At 32.5% G+C, this 18,120-nt stretch overlaps 1 long non-coding RNA gene across 1 annotated transcript; it reads right to left on the bottom strand.

The window, feature by feature from the left end:
• Positions 1-13,087: 13,087 nt before the first annotated feature.
• On the bottom strand, positions 13,088-18,018 carry LOC139486388 (uncharacterized). Its single transcript, XR_011655574.1, has 4 exons — positions 17,918-18,018; positions 16,695-16,890; positions 14,311-14,410; positions 13,088-13,283 (listed from the first exon to the last, which is right to left on the bottom strand). It is a non-coding gene; the product is annotated as an uncharacterized lncRNA (long non-coding RNA).
• Between the last annotated feature and the right edge of the window lie 102 nt (positions 18,019-18,120).

Genomic DNA, 18,120 nt, shown 5'->3' with positions numbered 1-18,120 from the left:
TCCAGAATTTGGACAGGCACATACAAAATGAAGCGGGAGTAAACATGTTATCATGATTCTAACCCTTTGTCTTGCCTATGACCCTTTCAACCACTAAACTAAGTGTTATAGACGGGCTCATACAAAATGTGACAGGCTTAAACTAGTTTAAATGTACCAATCTCCCCCTATGACATTAGTGCAACAGTACACCATTACAAAAACCATCAAATGAATACAAATAGAAATACATCTAACAACACGAAACGTAGACGTGGACAGGAACTTTAACATCCGAACCGCATAAAATACACTAAGAACAGATTTGAGAGTACTCTCAGTAACTAACAACTAGCGCAATGCCAAAAACTAACAAAACAAGATTGCACACGCTACAATATCTTGTCTCCTTTACTAGCAATTGATATGGTATTGCTAGTCCTTTTAATATAAAGCTTTACTACGACTATAATATAGACTAAACATGATCCAGACAAAATGAGGCCATGGTCCACTTTTTGTGCTGACATATGAATTATCATTGATATAGTTATATTTATAAATTATCTGTTTACAAAATTTCGAATTTTTGAAATACTTAGACTTTTCTACCTCAGGCATAGATTACCTACTCTGGATTTGACAAAACGTTTAGGAATTTTGGTCCTCAATGCTCTTCAACTTCGTACTTTACTTGTCCTTTTTAACTTTGTTTTTATTCGAGCGTCACTGATGAGTCTTTTGTAGACGAAACGCGCGTCTGGCGTATATACAAAATTTAGTCCTGGTATCTAGGTTATTTTAGTTTATTTACTAACAACCAAACAAGAAAAAAAAACATGTACACCTTACACACATTAATTGCACTTAATAGGGTTGACATATGGCATATAGTTTCTACGAAACATATTTAACAAAGAAAACTAAAATTGACAAATAAACCTTGAAAATGAGGTCAGAGTCAGATGAGCTTTGACAGACAGATATGTTCAGCTTAAATTCCATCCATATAAAAATATAGCTGACCTATTGCTTATTCTATAGTTTAAACAAACACACACAAACTTAACACTGAGAAATGAACTGTGAAAATGAGATAAAAGTCAAATAAAACATGCTCGACTAACATGGAAATCATAAAATATGTCCCTACACCAAATATAGCAGACTTTATAATGCATACAGTATAAGAAAAAGATTAAAACTCAAAACTTAACTTCGACAATTGAACCTTGAACATAAGGTTATGGTCAGATAACTCCTGCCCGGTAGACATTTACACCTTACCATCATACCATACACTAAATAAACTAAACCTTTTGTTTATAATATCTGTAATATGGAGTTGACCATTAAAACGTCTAACAGTGTTCACTGATCAACGAAATCAGGGCGATGTCAAGTGAACACTGTCTGGCGGGCACGAAGACCTTGTAAGGAATGCACATGCCAAATATACATTTGTAGTTGTCCTATAACTCATAATATAAAATATGTTTATATTACAAAAACGTATCAACTTTTCGTTTAAGTAGTCTCTGAACTCTGAACAGCAGATAAATGACAATGTCAACTTCGTAAACTTAAGCATATATATGCATTGTATGCAAAATACAGGTCTTCCACTTCTATACTATAAAGCTTTAAAGTTAGCCAAATCCGCCCGCCAGATGACTATCTCTATGTTGAGTGCTCTGCGACAAAAATCACAGGCTTGACTAAAATCATGCATCTTAGACTAAATTGTCAACCCGTACACATTTGACATGCTATATAAATTAAGTTTTTTTCTTATCCTACATTGAACTTTTAATGTCGTCCCTTACCAAAAGATTATGTAATTAAATAATAAAACTTTTCGTTTGATAAGATTGTGTGGTAGAGTTGTAAAAACAGCTGAAAACTTGCAATACAATCAAATGGACCATCAACATCACTTAATATCTTCTTACACACTGTATAAGAACATCTTTCCTCAGAATCTATTTAATGATTTTAGAAATTACATTGCTCTTATGTTGGCAACACTTTGTCGTGAACAAAACAAATAGACATAATAGGTGATCATAGGGATAAAGCAGTCAACATTATGTTATAACTTTTATCACTATTAATAGTTATAAAATAATTTATGTTTCAAAGAATAACAAAGAGACATATGTACAAAACACATCAGCAGAAATGAAAGACAGGAATACAGATGTTTACCATTGAACAATATCATAATGACAGGGTGTAAAGGTACAGAGTCACGCCATGTGTATCAAAGAAACACAAAAAGGCATATCGATAAGAAAACATCAGCAAAAGTGAGAAGCAAGAATTGAAAACTTATCATAAAACAGTAACATAATGATGGGATGTATAAATACAGAGCCACGTCGTATGTATCAAGGAAACACATAAAGGTATAAAGTCAAACATGAAAGAAAAGAATACACAAAAAAATTATAGAACAATAACAAAATGGCGGGATAATTAAGTACAGAGTTCTGTAAGTTAAGTACAAATGTGCCAAAGTTGTATGATGCTATGTTCCGTACTTTCTTGGTCAATATTATACATGAACTTCCCGCGCTTAAAATATGAAGATTTGTTCTCCAAATAATATTCATATTTCACGACGGCTGTGTCCGAGGGAAACATAATTTTTCGAGATGACAAATCTTCATATCTCCAGAATCCAAAGGAAATTAATGCTTCATTTTACTGCCTATGTTTCGTTTACTCCCTTAAAACATAATATGTGAGTGTGCATATACTATTTTATCCGTTTGTTTTTATCACTTAACACGACTCACACATTGATTAACAGTACTTATCATAAGTTAATTATACTTCCCCGTTTGTTTTAACATGTTTAACGTCTGATATTAATTTCAACTTGATAATGTTGTTTGCTATCGCTATCAAAAACACTTTTAAACGGTATGTACATTAACCGAGCGAAACGTCGCATGGTGTAGTCCCGACATGTCAAAAGGGGATACAATGCTCAGAGGGAAATGTGTGTTAGATGATATTTTGGATAGTCTCAACCAATCAAATATAGTGATTAAACTATTAATATGAGAAAAACAGTGAGACAGAATAACGTACTCCATCATTGATATGACAGTTGGTTCACAAAAGTTGTAATCATTTGTTTAATACATTTAACCATTTCTAAAAAATATCTGATACATGTGTAGAGTATGGTTTTCATTATTTATTTGTATGTTATGTTATTATCGTATTGATAAGGTACTCTGATATCATATTCAGTTATAAAAGCAAATTAAAGATACTTTGGCGATACTAGCTAATTATGCAAAAATGAATAGTGACAGTCCTTGTTTTCCATTATTAATATAATTGATTTTTCAAGTTATGAAGTTCTTGATGATGTACGAGTAACATCTTTCTTACTTAGTCATCAATATGTTAAATATGATCGAATCAGCGGAATTTTACATGTAACTTTCAAAGTACACTAGAAATATAGATAATATGAATTTATATATTTTATTAGTTATTATTATATTAATTGTCCTTATCTGCGTAGTATCGTCTATTCTAGACGATCCGGTACATCTGGTTTGGTATTACGACAATGATGTATATAAAAAAATGTGTATTCAGCCTTGTATTACCATCACTGGTGATCTGATGTCTAAAATCTGTCGTAGAGTAGTGACTGGTTCAGACGTCCTCATAATATAATTATTTATGTAACTGTATCCATCATGAGCTGATTGGCCATTATGACAAAAGTGTGTCAAAAACCGAGCGAAACGTCGCATGGTGTAGTCCCGACATGTCAAAAGGGGATACAATGCCCAGAGGGAAATGTGTGTTAGATGATATTTTGGATAGTCTCAACCAATCAAATATAGTGATTAAACTATAAATATGAGAAAAACAGTGAAACAGAATAACGTACTCCATCATTGATATGACAGTTGGTTCACAAAAGTTGTAATCATTTGTTTAATACATTTAACCATTTCTAAAAAAATATCTGATACATGTGTAGAGTATGGTTTTCATTTATTTATTTGTATGTTATGTTATTATCGTATTGATAAGGTACTCTGATATCATATTCAGTTATAATAGCAAATTAAAGATACTTTGCTAGCTAATTATGCAAAAATGAATAGTGACAGTCCTTGTTTTCCATTGTTAATATAATTGTTTTTCAAGTTATGAATTTCTTGATGATGTACGAGTAACATCTTTCTTACTTAGTCACCAATATGTTAAATATGATCGAATCAGTGGAATTTTACATGTAACTTTCAAAGTACATTAGAAATATAGATAATATGAATTTATATATTTTATTAGTTATTATTATATTAATTGTCCTTATCTGCGTAGTATCGTCTATTCTAGACGATCCGGTACATCTGGTTTGGTATTACGACAATGATGTATATATAGCATGTGTATTCAGCCTTGTATTACCATCACTGGTGATCTGATGTCTAAAATCTGTCGTAGAGTAGTCACTGGTTCAGACGTCCTCATAATATAATTATTTATGTAACTGCATCCATCATGAACTGATTGGCCATTATGACAAAAGTGTGTCAAAAACCGAGCGAAACGTCGCATGGTGTAGTCCCGACATGTCAAAAGGGGATACAATGCTCAGAGGGAAATGTGTGTTAGATGATATTTTGAATAGTCTCAACCAATCAAATATAGTGATTAAACTATTAATATGAGAAAAACAGTGAAACAGAATAACGTACTCCATCATTGATATGACAGTTGGTTGACAAAAGTTGTAATCATTTGTTTAATACATTTAACCATTTCTAAAAAAATATCTGATACATGTGTAGAGTATAGTTTTCATTTATTTATTTGTATGTTATGTTATTATCGTATTGATAAGGTACTCTGATATCATATTCAGTTATAATAGCAAATTAAAGATACTTTGCTAGCTAATTATGCAAAAATGAAAAGTGACAGTCCTTGTTTTCCATTGTTAATATAATTGATTTTTCAAGTTATGAATTTCTTGATGATGTACGAGTAACATCTTTCTTTCTTAGTCATCAATATGTTAAATATGATCGAATCAGTGGAATTTTACATGTAACTTTCAAAATACACTAGAAATATAGATAATATGAATTTATATATTTTATTAGTTATTATTATATTAATTGTCCTTATCTGCGTAGTATCGTCTATTCTAGACGATCCGGTACATCTGGTTTGGTATTACGACAATGATGTATATATAGAATGTGTATTCAGCCTTGTATTACCACCACTGGTGATCTGATGTCTAAAATCTGTCGTAGAGTAGTCACTGGTTCAGACGTCCTCATAATATAATTATTTATGTAACTGCATCCATCATGAGCTGATTGGTCATGATGACAAAAGTGTGTCAAAAATCATATTGGATATCCTTCTTCAGTCATAATAAACTTCCATCAATACTGAACAAAGAAATAACACGACGAGTGTCGTATACGGTGCAGGAAATGCTTACCCTTCTGGAGCACCTGATTTTACTCCCGGATTTTAGTGCAGTTCGTGTTGTTTCTTATTTCTTATTTATAACTGTTGATGAAAATGTCCTTTGGTTTTTTGTGAGTCTTTGTTTACTCCTTGGTTTTGATTGTAATTGTCTATATCAATTTGTAAGATCCTTAGCGATTGATAGTTCGGCTGATGTGTATGAATTCCATCTTCATGCTTAATATATCATTTTCTTTGCTAACACGCTAGACAAAAAATGATGAGAGCTTTATTAATTGTATAAAGCTTAGATAGTCGAGTGGTTTAGCGCGTTGTGCATAGAGAAGGGCGATTCGGTGCCATGATATCTCAGTGGCGTGAGTTCAAGTCAAGGCCAGAGAAGAACAATAAATCTTTTCCGCAAATTTGCAGATCTACTATTGTTGGGTTGATATTGAGACGAATAAAATATATTATAAGGATTAAAAAAAAATGTAAAAAGTACAATTTATATTTTCTCCATTAAAAAAGTAAAATGTTATTAAACTACATGTATATCACAATTTAAATGGGCCTTCAAAGTCCACAACAATAGACGTTAACGACATCAACATTTTTATACCTTTCAAAGGTGAAACAGAGAAAATATTTCACGCTATGGTAAATTTTGTGAAATAGAATTTAGTAATTCAGAATATAAGGTATCCATATTTACAAATCTTAATTGTATTTGTGTTTAACTTTGCGCAAGTTTACGAATTATTCATATATATAATACAACTTAAAATGAAAACAACGTTCAAACCTATGATTGCGTTGGATAAAAACCTCAAAACGTATACGTGTGCATCTAAAAAAATCGTTGTAGAGGGATCTAATTGCAGCATACACAACATTTTTCATGTATAAGGCATATTAAATAATCTGCATATACTATGCCATTTATTTGCAAAGTTTTGATTACCTACATCAGGAAAAGGAATACTATACTTGACAAAGCAATCATCAAGTTTGCCTGACATTCGTCTTTTTCAGAATCAGAAAATAAAAAAATCAAATTGGAAGACATAGACTTCCCAGGCTGTTTTCCATTCATGTTTAATGCAATAACTTATTCTGGCATTGATGGGACATTTCAATAACATAATTTCAATATATCTTATCATTAATATAAATATGTTTCGTTTGCTGTATATATAGAGTATGTATAGAATGGGTTACAGAAACTGTGGAATTTCATTTTTGTATTAGCAGGATATTGATATAATACTTTGATAGATTCAAATACAGGTTTCACTTTGTAAATACAGCTGTTTTTTCTCAAACCACGCTTCTTTTGGGGAGATTTAGAATATTCATAGAAAATTAATTTTGTTTACATACTGGTTCCAAGTTATGCTCTCTGTGTTCAATCTCATAGAGACATAATTTGGGAATGTTACCAGTAAATATACATGTGCATATTTTTTACATTGAAATCTGTGGTATCCCTTCATTCGAGGTTAAAAAAATTAGTGTAAGTTTAAACTCTGAAAAGTTCAGGGCATATAAACGTTGAAAATATGCCGCACAGCCCTATAAATGCAACAAATAAGGGCAAACTAAGGTACTTTGATGATATTAGCTAATATTATACAGCACTGTTTTTCTTTGTTAATATAATTGATTATGCAAATTATGAATTTCTTGATGTTGTTTTTGTAACATCTTTCTTATTTCGTCATCAATATATAAATTATGATTTCATCAGCAAAATTTCACATGTATTTTTCAAAAAACACTGAAAATATAAATAATATGCATATATATATTATTATAATATTTTTTCCTTATTTTCAATACGTTACAGTACATCTTCAATTTTCTGGTTTATAGACGTATATATACATGTATATGGCATATTACATTATCTGCTTTTTATATGTCACTTATTTACAAAGCTTAAAGTAACGTTCCAGAATAAGGAATAGTATTTTTGATTTAGCAGTCATCACCGTAGCCACATTTGATGTATTTCAAAATCGGCGAGGATGTGTATTTGTTATAGATTGATAACGTTCTGATTTACACAAATGACCTCAAAGATTTAGAATATTCTGACAGAATGTCAACGTTTACTTTTCCTTTAACTGATTGCAAGGCATTATCGTGAACTTATTCTATTCTATTCGTATTTGTTGTGTTTCAAATTGATGGAATTCGGCCCTCATATAACATATTTCAACGAGAAGTTTTATTGACAAAATTTAGGTCAAAATTAATGACATGGCCAGCTGAACTATATATCAATAAAGAACAAACGAATCCCGCATACATATTCAACCCCACCACATTACATATGTACGTGCCTGTCCCTAGTCAGGAGCCTGCAAGTGGTTGTCGTTTGGTTATGTGTGACATATTTGTATTTCGTTCATTTTTTGTACATAAATTAGGCCGTTAGTTTTCTCGTTTGAATTGTTTTCACATTGTCATTCCGGAGCTTTTGATTACTGACTATGCGGTATAATTAAAGATCGGCTAGGATGTGTATTTATAGATAGATTAAATTCTGATTTACACCAACGACCTCACAGATTTAAATTATTCTGAGCATGTGTCACCTTTATTTTTCTTTTAGCTAATAGCATGACATTATCCTTATTATAATACTATTTTAGGTGTTTCAAATTGATGAATTTCGGCCTTCATATAACACATTTCGCCGAGAAGTTTTATTGACAATGTTTAGCGTACTAAATTATAATCCTGGTACCTTTGATAACTACTTACACCACTGGGCCGATGCCACTGCTGGTGGACGTTTCATCCCCGAGGGTATCACCAGCCCAGTAGTCAACACTTCGGTGTTGACATGAATATCAATATTGTGGTCAATTTTATAAATTTCCTGTTTACAAAACTTTGAATTTTTCAAAATAATAATGATTTTCTGATCCCAGGAATAGATTACCTTAGCTGTATTTGGCACAACTTTTGGGAATTTTGGATTTTCAATGCTCTTCAACTTTGTACTTGTTTGGCTTTAAAAATATTTTGATATGAGCGTCACTGATGAGTCTTATGTAGACGAAACGCGCGTCTGGCGTACTAAATTATAATCCTGGTACCTTTGATAACTATTTACACCACTGGTTCGATACCACTGCTGGTGGACGTTTCGTCCCCGAGGGTATCACCAGCCGAGTAGTCAACACTTCGGTGTTGACATGAATATCAATATTGTGGTCATTTTTATAAAATTCTCGTTTACAAAACTTTGAATATTTCGAAATACTAAGGATTTTCTGATCCCAGGCATATATTACCTTAGCTGTATTTGGCACAACTTTGGGGAATTTTGGATTTTCAATGCTCTTCAACTTTGTACTTGTTTGGCTTTATAAATATTTTGATATGAGCGTCACTGATGAGTCTTATGTAGACGAAACGCGCGTCTGGCGTACTAAATTATAATCCTGGTACCTTTGATAAATATTTAGGTCAATATTAGGAACGAGGCCAGTTGAATTATTTGTGAATAAAGAATCTGGTGTTTTACACTCAAATTTGTTAATATTGAGATCTTGAAAAACGTGTTTGTAATTGGTTTGGTATAGCTTTAACATACGATAAATATTCAATCTTCAAAGTAGGTAAGTGTGTTTAAGCGAACGAATTCATGATGAAGGTATTGGCTAAGTTTATAGATGGTACAGACCACATACATGTACATCTCAAGCTGTGTTCCTTCCATTTAATACAATAAAATTTTCTGGACATTTCTTTCACATAATTTCACTATGATTTCTTATCATAAATATAAATATGTTTCGTTTGAGATACATGTAGAGTATGGTTAACAGAAACTATGGAATTTCATTTCTTTATTAGTATATTATTTCAGTATGATATTAATATATTACTTTTATAGATTCAAATATGAAAGCTAATTATGCAACATATTTTGTTAATATAATTGATTATGCAAGTTATGTATTTCTTGATATTGTACGTGTGACATCTTTTTACTTCGTATCAATATATTTATAATTATATCGTAAGCGGAATCTTACATGTATCTATCGGACTAGGCTTTCAATTTATTTTTAAAATAAAACGGATTTGCACCACCAATGATGCTACAAAAAGGCGTCTACAAGAAATTAGAAAAAAAAGACATAACCTTGTTGCGCCTTTCCCAATTCAGGAGCCTCTATTCTTTGTTAGCCTTCAAGCAATGATTTCTAATTCAAGTTCATCTATATATTACGGAGTTTAGTTTACGTTCATTTATGTTTAGAAGCCAGATGAAGCTCGAGTCCGGATGTTGGATTTTCTCGCTGCTTAATTTGAAGACACTATGATGGCCATCAGCTTGGTTTTTTTTTCATTGGTCGGGTTGTTGTCTCTTTGAACATTCCCCATTTCCGTTCTCAATGTTATTGATAACGGTTTCTCTCGTGCGGACAACTTCAGCCGAGATGAACGTGTACAATACAAAGACAAAAAGGTCCCGATGATGGCGCTGACTTGATAAGTTATCACACCTGCTCCTCGAAAACTGGAAGCAAATCGAACAATATCCAAAACTATCCAAGATCTGTACCAGTCCACATGTTCTATATTTGTTTAGCCTCAAGCAATTGCTGCAGAGATTTATCATTAAAACCCGCCTCATTGTCTGCTTGCTATTGCAAGGGATGCAAAAACAAACGAATTCTAGCTGAAGAGTTTTAACGGCCACTTCACTGTTACAGATGACACTGCAATGTTAAATGCATGACTATGAATGATGTATATTTCAATAGGGGAATTTGTCAAAAAGACAACAACTCGACCATAGAACAGACAAAAGCTGAAGATCACCAATAGGTCTTCAATGCAGCGAGAAACTCATGCAACCGGAGGCGTCCTCCAGCTGGCCCTAAACAAATGTTTATACTAGTTCAGTGATAATTGACGTCATTCTAAACTCTGAATTTTACACAAGAAGCTTAAATTTAAAATCCTACAAACTAACAAAGGCCAGATGCTCCTGGCTTAGGACAGGCGCAAAAATGCGGCGGGGTTAAACATATTTTTTGAGATCTCAACCCTCCCCCTATTCCTCTAATGCATGTAGAAAAGTAAACGCATAACAATACTTACAGTAAAATTTAGTTCAAAAGAAGTTCGAGTCCGATGTCAGAAGACGTAACAAAAGACAATAAACAAAATGACAATAAAACGTTAATACATAAACATGATACATAACAATAGACTACTAGCAGTTATTGACATGCCAGCTCCCGACCTCAATTAAACTGATTTAGAGATTATGTCTTCATCATATGAATATCAGTAAAAAAAATCCCTCCTGTTAGAGAATTTAGTATTACAGCATCATGAAATATATGAGAAGAACATAACACATGTCATGCAAACAACTGGTTTTAGAATAAATATTTGTAATTCCGATGCAAAGACCCAATAAGTGAATCAATATTAAAGCCAAAATATGCAATCTTCAATAACCTGACAACATTATCGTAACTATATCCCTTCTTGATAAGTTTGTTTAAAGGTTTTGTTAGCTTTTGAGGGGAAAACTGACATTTTTGTGCTTTGTAAAGAATATTACCATAAAAGATTGGATGTGAAATACCTGAACGTATAAGATGTCTGAATGTTGAGTTATATTTAATAATGATGTCCTTGTACCGTTGATAAAATTTAGTAAATGTTTTGACTGGTTTGTGATATCTAAAACCCTGGTTTAATAATATTTCAGTAATAAATAAATTTCTCTCGCCAAAAACTGAAACGTTGTTACATACACTAGCGAATCGTACAAGTTGAGATATATAAACACCATAAGATGGTGACAAGGGACATCACCATCTAAAAATGGATAATTAGCGATTGGAAATAAAAAATCATCTCTTTTATCATATTTTTTTTGTATTTAGCTTTCCGTTAATGATTTCAAAATAAAGGAAAAGGCAGTGGTCGTTGTTAGTATTATCTTTATTTAAAGTAATTTCAACCGGATACATTTCTTTAGGTTGCACTTGTGTAAAACCAGCAATGCAGTTTTCCATAGGAACTGCCTAAATTGCATATGCAGTCACTCTTCATTCAGGAAGTTTTGAGGAGAATGTTATATTTCCCTGGAAAGGAAACATGCACTACCTGTTTTTGCACTAATAAAAACATATAGCTGTGCGGCATATTTTCAAGTTTTACTGCCCTCCATTTATAAACACTGCAGGTTCGCACTGAATTTTTCCATTAAATTTGACTCAACACCCAAATGTCTTCCAGTCCTCCTGAAAAATAAGTTAAATAAATAGACATTTTTTTTTATATCCATTTAATTCTCCAATCAAGTCTTATTTAAAAAAGAATTACTTTTCATCCATGGCAACAACTATGTAAACAGTAGCAGTATTTAATGCACATTCAATTTCTCCCCAAAAGAGGCGTGACTTGCAAATCACACGTGATTTACAAAGTGCAACCTATACTGTACTTTCAAACCCCTTTTAGTATCAAAATATTCTTATATTCTTGTTGTTATTTATGTAAGTAATAGAAAATAATAAGTTACAATGGTAGTTTTTTCATTATTGTATTTATAGTACTTCTAGTAACTATACCCTGTTTGCGGCAAGATGTGTTTTTTTCCTGTACACTATTTTTTTTTTTTTTATTCAAATTATTATTTTTTTTGTCTACTTAATAAACTCATTATATATTTGTGTTTTTCTTGTGCCTTTGTGTAATAGCTATTTGAATCGTGGTTAGTTTTACTACAATCTGTTTATTTTGTAGAATTTTTGTCTTCTTTATGTACTATACCATAAAATGCATAAAAAGTTGTCATACAAGCTTCAAAAAACTATCCCTATAACAAAAACATACACCTTATCTTTACTTTCTGTTTATGTTATAGCACACAAGCCTGTCAGCACTGATAAAAAAATTAAATGAAGAGAGGTCAAATTATATGAACTTGTCAAATTACAAAATAATGAGATTAGCCATCATGATGATTTTTATATGATTTATATAAAATCTTACATCTGGGGTCACCTTCAGTTCCATCAGATATAAACATAAAAACTTAGTCATTCATGATTGTTTAGTTGTAAGGTCCTATATTTGATGTTTAGATATTAAAATACTGGAATAAAGTGCATTTCATGACATCTGAAGAAAATGCAAGCTAGGATTATACTTATTTTAAAATTTCTAGTCCTATATATATTTTCAAGAGCTAAATAGTGCATGGTTTTTATATATAATATATATAAAAACACAGGCAAAGAAAAAAATATGCACTTTTGAGAGTACATTTGATCAAAAAGCTTATTTAAAGAAAACACTATTGTAAGGGAGGTAATTCAAAATAGAATTATTTTCACATTTTCCAAACTTAGTTTAACAAATAAAAAACTAATTCACTTCAATTTTGGCAACATTTTTCAACTTCAGATCAGAGAAAAATAGTTTTCGACTCCTTCGGATCAATGAACTTGAACAGATGTGGAATGAGGTTTTCATAGAACACAGACAAATATCCCCTATGTGTACAGGGTTCATATCATGGGATTTAAGTGCAGAGCAGCAAAGAGGGGCTGCCTGGAGGGAAAAGGCAAGCTGCAATGAGTGTTCTTACCATTCAAAAATGTTAAACCTTTACAATGAGGTGATCGCTAAGAAATGTGGTTGTCGAACAGCAGCTATTAATCTATCCATACAAGTCGCACTTAATCACATAGCTATCAGCACAACTGGTCTACAGAAATTATTTCTTGGTTCTAATATACCAGCTCCTTCCACTTCAAGTATGCAACACAGTGCTAATGTTGTTTCTGAAATTATAGAAGAGTACAATCAAAAGGATTTGGTTCAGAAAAGAAAATTAATTAAGGAAATAAACATATTAAGAGGTGATAATCCTAATATTATTAACATTCAGGCCGACGGAATGTATAATAACCCTATTTATTCCGGAATGGGTAAAACACCATTTCAACCAGCTACCCAATGTACATATAACATGTTAGAAAATAATACTTATAAGCACAGTATTGTAAGCACAAGACAAGTGTCTAAGCTTTGCTCAAATAAGAGTGAACATAAAACAAAAACAAAAGTTAAATCTCACAAAGGTCACTGTTCCGCAAACATTGAAATGCATGACAGCATAGGCAGTGAGGAGCGATGGGCTAAAGACTGCTTGTTAGACCTGAAAAATGATGGTCTGGAAGTTCAAGAAATTACCACTGACCCTGACAGCAGTGCATTTAGAGCTGCAGAGTCTCTTTTTAAAGCTGTTACAACCAATACTCAGCCAATTCATTTTCTAGATACAAGACATGTGTCCGCAAATCATAGAAATTTTATTAAAAAATTTTCAGGTCTGAAGGAAATAATGCCGGCACGATTAGTTTCAGAGAAAGATAAAATGCTAAAAAGGTTTGCATTAGATATGGCGGCACGTTGTCAGGCAGAGTACAATGCTGCCTTTGATAAATTCAATATGGACTCTGTACGGGTAAAAGTTCACCTATCATATGTATGTCATGCTATAGTTTCTTGCTATCAGGGTGATCATAACGGGTGTACAAAATATTCCCTTGTTTGTTCAAATAGGAACAGTTTGAAGACATGGACTGAAAAATCAGCTTATCTGAAAAATAACTTTAAATTAAATAAATCAGAGAACACAGCAGCATTGTTACGTGAATGCGTAAAATATCGCCTTGGACCTACCATGCTAAACCGTACATGCAAAAACACTAACACACAAAAAGCTGAAGCAACTAACCGTGCAATACGTGCAACTGTACCTAGCAATGTAACATTTACCAGAAACTATAAAGGAAGGGTACATACAGCTATACACAATGTAAATAATGGCCCTGGAGAATCCATCGTTAAACTCTGTAAAGCGGCTGGGGTTCCCATCGAACCAGGAAGTCGTGCTGCCCGAGGTCTGAAAAATATTCAACAACACAATGAAAAACATAAATTATATAAGCAGTCAAAGCAGTACACAGATCAGAGATGCTCAAAAAAGCATGAACTATATAAAATTTATGATGAGTATCAAGAGGAAAAAGACTATGAGAAAAACAAACTTTTACCGACAAAACGGCTGGCCGCAAAACAGCCTCAAGAGTATTCGTTTGCCAAAAAACTCCGATCAAGACATGTTAAAAATAAATAAATTACCTGCATCAGATAAGACAACACGGTAAATGATTATTTGTACACTGTTTTGTCCGTCTACAGAAAATTCTCTCTATGTTTATACTGTGCGACTCTAAAATCAGGTGCTCCGATTTAATACATTTGGGGTTATGGCAAAGGTGTGAAATATCTAAAAGATCACCGTTTGGAGAGAAACGGGGAAGATTTTCTTTTAATATTCTTTTATCTAGCATATAAGATAATCTGTGAGCTCTTTCAAGAGTTCTAGTGCCATCAGGCCAATTCATAACTTTTTTTCCATAAACCCCATGCTCCAAAGCTCCAACCCACACTGTACAGTCATAATTTCCATAATTTTTTTCACTTTTCTTAGACAAAGCTAAAGCCAATGCATTCCAAAATGATTCCATGTTGTTTCTGTAAAATGAAAACCCAAAAGGGGTCCGACATTGGGATCCCATGGAGGCTGAGGGGTGAATTCCCATTATTTACCTTATACTGTACTTTCAAACCCCTTTTAGTATCAAAATATTCTTATATTCTTGTTGTTATTTATGTAAGTAATAGAAAATAATAAGTTACAATGGTAGTTTTTTCATTATTGTATTTTTATAGTACTTCTAGTAACTATACCCTGTTTGCGGCAAGATGTGTTTTTTTCCTGTTCACTATTTTTTTTTTTTTATTCAAATTATTATTTTTTTTATCTACTTAATAAACTCATTATATATTTGTGTTTTTCTTGTGCCTTTGTGTAATAGCTATTTGAATCATGGTTAGTTTTACTACAATCTGTTTATTTTGTAGAATTTTTGTCTTCTTTATGTACTATACCATAAAATGCATAAAAAGTTGTCATACAAGCTTCAAAAAACTATCCCTATAACAAAAACATACACCTTATCTTTACTTTCTGTTTATGTTATAGCACACAAGCCTGTCAGCACTGATAAAAAAAAAAAATGAAGAGAGGTCAAATTATATGAACTTGTCAAATTACAAAATAATGAGATTAGCCATCATGATGATTTTTATATGATTTATATAAAAAATCTTACATCTGGGGTCACCTTCAGTTCCATCAGATATAAACAAAAAACTTAGTCATTCATGATTGTTTAGTTGTAAGGTCCTGTATTTGATGTTTAAATATTAAAATACTGGAATAAAGTGCATTTCAAACAATTCTTACAATAACAATGGGTCTAATCCCATGGCGTCTAAGGAAATACACATTTCAGAAAGGAAACATGCCATATAATAAGGGGAAAAAATACAGAAATAAGACTTTACCTGCTGAAAAAGGCAAATTTGTGAGACTACCAAAAGACTTGTATGACTTAGTGACTAAATCTGTTCATAAAAAGAATGTTCAACTAATTCCTGCCTCTACAAAGTCAGCTCGCTTTCTAAGGCCAAAGCCTACGACAAAAACAGAAGTTGAAAAATGTGCCAAAAATGAAACAAAAACAGGGTAAGAATACTTTTTTTGTTATTAAGCTTTCAAAAATAATTAAACTTGCTTAAAAAAGCCATTTATAAACAACTATGAAGAAAAAGGCATGTGTCTTATATGCCAATTCTTTAAATGTGACATCTGAAGAAAATGCAAGCTAGGATTATACTTATTTTAAAATTTCTAGTCCTATATATATTTTCAAGAGCTAAATAGTGCATGGTTTTTATAATATATATATATAAAAACACAGGCAAAGAAAAAAATATGCACTTTTGAGAGTACATTTGATCAAAAAGCTTATTTAAAGAAAACACTATTGTAAGGGAGGTAATTCAAAATAGAATTATTTTCACATTTTCCAAACTTAGTTTAACAAATAAAAAACTAATTCACTTCAATTTTGGCAACATTTTTCAACTTCAGGTCAGAGAAAAATAGTTTTCGACTCCTTCGGATCAATGAACTTGAACAGATGTGGAATGAGGTTTTCATAGAACACAGACAAATATCCCCTATGTGTACAGGGTTCATATCATGGGATTTAAGTGCAGAGCAGCAAAGAGGGGCTGCCTGGAGGGAAAAGGCAAGCTGCAATGAGTGTTCTTACCATTCAAAAATGTTCAACCTTTACAATGAGGTGATCGCTAAGAAACGTGGTCGTCGAACAGCAGCTATTAATCTATCCATACAAGTCGCACTTAATCACATAGCTATCAGCACAACTGGTCTACAGAAATTATTTCTTGGTTCTAATATACCAGCTCCTTCCACTTCAAGTATGCAACACAGTGCTAATGTTGTTTCTGAAATTATAGAAGAGTACAATCAAAAGGATTTGGTTCAGAAAAGAAAATTAATTAAGGAAATAAACATATTAAGAGGTGATAATCCTAATATTATTAACATTCAGGCCGACGGAATGTATAATAACCCTATTTATTCCGGAATGGGTAAAACACCATTTCAACCAGCTACCCAATGTACATATAACATGTTAGAAAATAATACTTATAAGCACAGTATTGTAAGCACAAGACAAGTGTCTAAGCTTTGCTCAAATAAGAGTGAACATAAAACAAAAACAAAAGTTAAATCTCACAAAGGTCACTGTTCCGCAAACATTGAAATGCATGACAGCATAGGCAGTGAGGAGCGATGGGCTAAAGACTGCTTGTTAGACCTGAAAAATGATGGTCTGGAAGTTCAAGAAATTACCACTGACCCTGACAGCAGTGCATTTAGAGCTGCAGAGTCTCTTTTTAAAGCTGTTACAACCAATACTCAGCCAATTCATTTTCTAGATACAAGACATGTGTCCGCAAATCATAGAAATTTTATTAAAAAATTTTCAGGTCTGAAGGAAATAATGCCGGCACGATTAGTTTCAGAGAAAGATAAAATGCTAAAAAGGTTTGCATTAGATATGGCGGCACGTTGTCAGGCAGAGTACAATGCTGCCTTTGATAAATTCAATATGGACTCTGTACGGGTAAAAGTTCACCTATCATATGTATGTCATGCTATAGTTTCTTGCTATCAGGGTGATCATAACGGGTGTACAAAATATTCCCTTGTTTGTTCAAATAGGAACAGTTTGAAGACATGGACTGAAAAATCAGCTTATCTGAAAAATACCTTTAAATTAAATAAATCAGAGAACACAGCAGCATTGTTACGTGAATGCGTAAAATATCGCCTTGGACCTACCATGCTAAACCGTACATGCAAAAACACTAACACACAAAAAGCTGAAGCAACTAACCGTGCAATACGTGCAACTGTACCTAGCAATGTAACATTTACCAGAAACTATAAAGGAAGGGTACATACAGCTATACACAATGTAAATAATGGCCCTGGAGAATCCATCGTTAAACTCTGTAAAGCGGCTGGGGTTCTCATCGAACCAGGAAGTCGTGCTGCCCGAGGTCTGAAAAATATTCAACAACACAATGAAAAACATAAATTATATAAGCAGTCAAAGCAGTACACAGATCAGAGATGCTCAAAAAAGCATGAACTATATAAAATTT

Source organism: Mytilus edulis, chromosome 8 (assembly GCF_963676685.1).
Source record: "Mytilus edulis chromosome 8, xbMytEdul2.2, whole genome shotgun sequence".
Classification (NCBI taxonomy): domain Eukaryota; kingdom Metazoa; phylum Mollusca; class Bivalvia; order Mytilida; family Mytilidae; genus Mytilus; species Mytilus edulis.
Note: the sequence above shows the minus strand (reverse complement) of the source record. Positions and strands in the feature narration are given on the sequence as shown.